Source organism: Schistocerca serialis, unplaced genomic scaffold (genome assembly GCF_023864345.2).
Source record: "Schistocerca serialis cubense isolate TAMUIC-IGC-003099 unplaced genomic scaffold, iqSchSeri2.2 HiC_scaffold_212, whole genome shotgun sequence".
Classification (NCBI taxonomy): domain Eukaryota; kingdom Metazoa; phylum Arthropoda; class Insecta; order Orthoptera; family Acrididae; genus Schistocerca; species Schistocerca serialis.
In genome coordinates, this window is record NW_026047776.1 from 20,001 (window position 1) to 25,000 (window position 5,000).

Consider the following 5,000-nt stretch of genomic DNA (forward strand, 5'->3'; position numbering starts at 1 on the left):
TGTTCGTCTTGCGACGATCCAAGAATTTCACCTCTAACGTCGCAATACGAATGCCCCCGCCTGTCCCTATTAATCATTACCTCGGGTTCCGAAAACCAACAAAATAGAACCGAGGTCCTATTCCATTATTCCATGCACACAGTATTCAGGCGGGCTTGCCTGCTTTAAGCACTCTAATTTGTTCAAAGTAAACGTGCCGGCCCACCGAGACACTCAATAAAGAGCACCCTGGTAGGATTTCAACGGGGTCCGCCTCGGGACGCACGAGCACGCACGAGGCGGTCGCACGCCTTCGGCTCGCCCCACCGGCAGGACGTCCCACGATACATGCCAGTTAAACACCGACGGGCGGTGAACCAACAGCGTGGGACACAAATCCAACTACGAGCTTTTTAACCGCAACAACTTTAATATACGCTATTGGAGCTGGAATTACCGCGGCTGCTGGCACCAGACTTGCCCTCCAATAGATACTCGTTAAAGGATTTAAAGTGTACTCATTCCGATTACGGGGCCTCGGATGAGTCCCGTATCGTTATTTTTCGTCACTACCTCCCCGTGCCGGGAGTGGGTAATTTGCGCGCCTGCTGCCTTCCTTGGATGTGGTAGCCGTTTCTCAGGCTCCCTCTCCGGAATCGAACCCTGATTCCCCGTTACCCGTTACAACCATGGTAGGCGCAGAACCTACCATCGACAGTTGATAAGGCAGACATTTGAAAGATGCGTCGCCGGTACGAGGACCGTGCGATCAGCCCAAAGTTATTCAGAGTCACCAAGGCAAACGGACCGGACGAGCCGACCGATTGGTTTTGATCTAATAAAAGCGTCCCTTCCATCTCTGGTCGGGACTCTGTTTGCATGTATTAGCTCTAGAATTACCACAGTTATCCAAGTAACGTGGGTACGATCTAAGGAACCATAACTGATTTAATGAGCCATTCGCGGTTTCACCTTAATGCGGCTTGTACTGAGACATGCATGGCTTAATCTTTGAGACAAGCATATGACTACTGGCAGGATCAACCAGGGAGCTGCGTCAACTAGAGCTGAGCAGCCGGCCGCCCGGGAGTGTGTCCCGGGGGCCCGCGCGAACACGCAAGCGTCCGCTCAATTATTCTGCAAACAGGAGGAGGCTGAGCTCCCCTGCACAACACACCTCGAAACCCTCTCAGGTCCCGGCGGCGCGCAGCGCCGTCCTAAGTACTTGGTCGGGTTCGAGAGAGGCGCAATCGCCCGGAGTTAGGCGAGTAGACGCTTTAGGTGCGACCACCCGTGCTCCCAACTGAGCTTGCCGCTGCCGACAGAGGCCCGGGAGCGTGCTGTCGTGGCATTGCCGGCGGGAGACAACACGCGCCACCTACGGTGACCGGCAGCTCCAACGCCAGCGCCACAGAAGGACAAAAGCCCCACTTGGGTGCCGAAGCGAACTCTCCCAGCACAGCGCACGCGCCAACACGTCCGCACAGCTGCGATACAAACCACCTGCGAGAACCGCTGGGGCGACCGAGCAGCAGACGGCGTCGCGGCGCCGAGCGCCGGGCGGCGGCGCATCCTCAGCGCACACAGTCCTCAATCGGACCAGCACACTGCAGATGGCCACCGCGCTTCGCACCGGGCCCGCGAGGACCTACTTTGGCCGCAAGGCGCCGCGAGCAGGGGGCGCCGGCGCGCAGCTGCGCCGCCTGCCGCGTCCGTCGGCCGGCGCGCCTGCCACTGGCCGCCCCCACCAGCCGGCTGTAGCGCGTGCGCCCACGCACCGCGCTGCCAGCACGCCGGGCGGCCCCCCCTCACCGGCCGGGGACGGTCCCACCCAGCCACCGCCGCGTATCGCCTCACACCCAGATCCCCTTTCGCGTTCGTGGGCATGGTGGGTCCCCTTTCACGTTCGTGGGCATGGTGGGTATCCCTGAAACAACCGGTTAATAGCTCGACCGATCGTCGCCAACACTGATTCACCTCTAGCGAGAACAACCGCACCACAACGGGTTACCTGTTGTTCATTTGCGTAACGTCACCAGCAAACGTAGACGTCCATCGCCATTTGCAACGAGTATTGCATGCCTGTGTCAGGTGTCACAACACACTACGTCTGCCCACATAGACGCAACAACATGTGCACGCCTCGAGAACACGTGGAAGGTAGCCCCCGTACGTATGCGGTGTCCATTGCGCGAACGACTGTCAGCCGGCCTCTGCAGGATGTCGCAGATGTGGAACGCGGTGCAACATGCTATCACGGTGTGTGAGAAGAGACGACTACGTCCGAATACACGCTCCACTACATCAACAGACTGCTCATGCTGATCGCCATCCAGGGCGTCCGTTCCTCCCACACGTCTGAATGGCGTACCACACTGCAATCCAGCTCTTATAGGGAGACGACACGTAGCTGCGTGCACAATATTTGGACTGTATGGTCTGCCGTTGCTAGGCGCAGTCGTCGTACGGTCACACATGTGCCACGATGTATCATTCAGTACATACGGACCAATGTGCAGTACAGTTTGTGGGTTTTGCGTACATCGGCGGACAGGTGACAGGCCGTACCACAACGTAGGCTGAGTACGTCGGCATGCGAAGGGCATTGAACATGCAAACTTCTCAACGACCAGCTTGCGAAGGCAGGGGGGAAGGGGGGGGGGCATGTACGTCCTGCTGCTATCCACATTACAGTGTATAGCAGGAGCATGTGGAAAGTCAGCAACACCTGCAAGGTGTTTAACATGACGCGATACACAGGGGACCGGGCAGTGCGAATAGCGAACTATATTGCGAGGGTTGCGGTTAGGCAACACTACACTAATTTAACGAGTTGCATAACAATTACAGAGCAGGTTCAGCGACAACGTGCGTCAGGTTAAGGCGCAATATAGGTTAGGTTGAGGCACAATATAGGTTAGGTTAAGGCACAACATGGGTTACGTTAAGGCACAAATTGGGTTACGTTAAGGCACAACATGGGTTACGTTAAGGCACAACATGGGTTACGTTAAGGCACAAATTAGGTTACGTTAAGGCACAAATTAGGTTACGTTAAGGCACAAATTAGGTTACGTTAAGGCACAAATTAGGTTACGTTAAGGCACAAATTAGGTTACGTTAAGGCACAAATTAGGTTACGTTAAGGCACAAATTAGGTTACGTTAAGGCACAAATTAGGTTACGTTAAGGCACAAATTAGGTTACGTTAAGGCACAAATTAGGTTACGTTAAGGCACAAATTAGGTTACGTTAAGGCACAAATTAGGTTACGTTAAGGCACAAATTAGGTTACGTTAAGGCACAAATTAGGTTACGTTAAGGCACAAATTAGGTTACGTTAAGGCACAAATTAGGTTACGTTAAGGCACAAATTAGGTTACGTTAAGGCACAAATTAGGTTACGTTAAGGCACAAATTAGGTTACGTTAAGGCACAAATTAGGTTACGTTAAGGCACAAATTAGGTTACGTTAAGGTACAATATGGGTTAGGTTAAGGTACAATATGGGTTAGGTTAAGGTACAATATGGGTTAGGTTAAGGTACAATATGGGTTAGGTTAAGGTACAATATGGGTTAGGTTAAGGCACAACGTAGGTTAGGTTAAGGCACAACATAGGTTAGGTTAAGGCACAACATAGGTTAGGTTAAGGCACAACATAGGTTAGGTTAAGGCACAACATAGGTTAGGTTAAGGCACAACATAGGTTAGGTTAAGGCACAACATAGGTTAGGTTAAGGCACAACATAGGTTAGGTTAAGGCACAACATAGGTTAGGTTAAGGCACAACGTAGGTTAGGTTAAGGCACAACGTAGGTTAGGTTAAGGCACAACGTAGGTTAGGTTAAGGCACAACGTAGGTTAGGTTAAGGCACAACGTAGGTTAGGTTAAGGCACAACGTAGGTTAGGTTAAGGCACAACGTAGGTTAGGTTAAGGCACAACGTAGGTTAGGTTAAGGCACAACGTAGGTTAGGTTAAGGCACAACGTAGGTTAGGTTAAGGCACAACGTAGGTTAGGTTAAGGCACAACGTAGGTTAGGTTAAGGCACAACGTAGGTTAGGTTAAGGCACAACGTAGGTTAGGTTAAGGCACAACGTAGGTTAGGTTAAGGCACAACGTAGGTTAGGTTAAGGCACAACGTAGGTTAGGTTAAGGCACAACGTAGGTTAGGTTAAGGCACAACGTAGGTTAGGTTAAGGCACAACGTAGGTTAGGTTAAGGCACAACGTAGGTTAGGTTAAGGCACAACGTAGGTTAGGTTAAGGCACAACGTAGGTTAGGTTAAGGCACAACGTAGGTTAGGTTAAGGCACAACGTAGGTTAGGTTAAGGCACAACGTAGGTTAGGTTAAGGCACAACGTAGGTTAGGTTAAGGCACAACGTAGGTTAGGTTAAGGCACAACGTAGGTTAGGTTAAGGCACAACGTAGGTTAGGTTAAGGCACAACATAGGTTAGGTTAAGGCACAACATAGGTTAGGTTAAGGCACAACATAGGTTAGGTTAAGGCACAACATAGGTTAGGTTAAGGCACAACATAGGTTAGGTTAAGGCACAACATAGGTTAGGTTAAGGCACAACGTAGGTTAGGTTAAGGCACAACGTAGGTTAGGTTAAGGCACAACGTAGGTTAGGTTAAGGCACAACGTAGGTTAGGTTAAGGCACAACGTAGGTTAGGTTAAGGTACAACGTAGGTTAGGTTAAGGTACAACGTAGGTTAGGTTAAGGTACAACGTAGGTTAGGTTAAGGTACAACGTAGGTTAGGTTAAGGTACAACGTAGGTTAGGTTAAGGTACAACGTAGGTTAGGTTAAGGTACAACGTAGGTTAGGTTAAGGTACAACGTAGGTTAGGTGAAGGCGCAATGTAGGTTAGGTTAAGGTACGATATACCTTAGGTTAAGGTACAATATCGCTTAGGTTAAGGTACAATATAGCTTAGGTTAAGGTACACGTTGTAGGGAAAGGTGTATTTTGGGGGGGGAGGGGGCGGCAGGTTCGTTGATAGTGATTATCGT

The 5,000-nt window shown here is 50.8% G+C and overlaps 1 non-coding gene across 1 annotated transcript in view; it reads right to left on the reverse strand.

Annotated features, from left to right (window-relative positions):
* Nucleotides 1-1,030, reverse strand: part of LOC126443993 (small subunit ribosomal RNA) — a 1,909-nt gene extending 879 nt beyond the window's left edge. The window contains exon 1 of the ribosomal RNA XR_007582333.1: nucleotides 1-1,030. This exon is cut by the window's left edge and continues 879 nt beyond it. This is a non-coding gene — a ribosomal RNA (small subunit ribosomal RNA).
* Nucleotides 1,031-5,000: the final 3,970 nt, after the last annotated feature.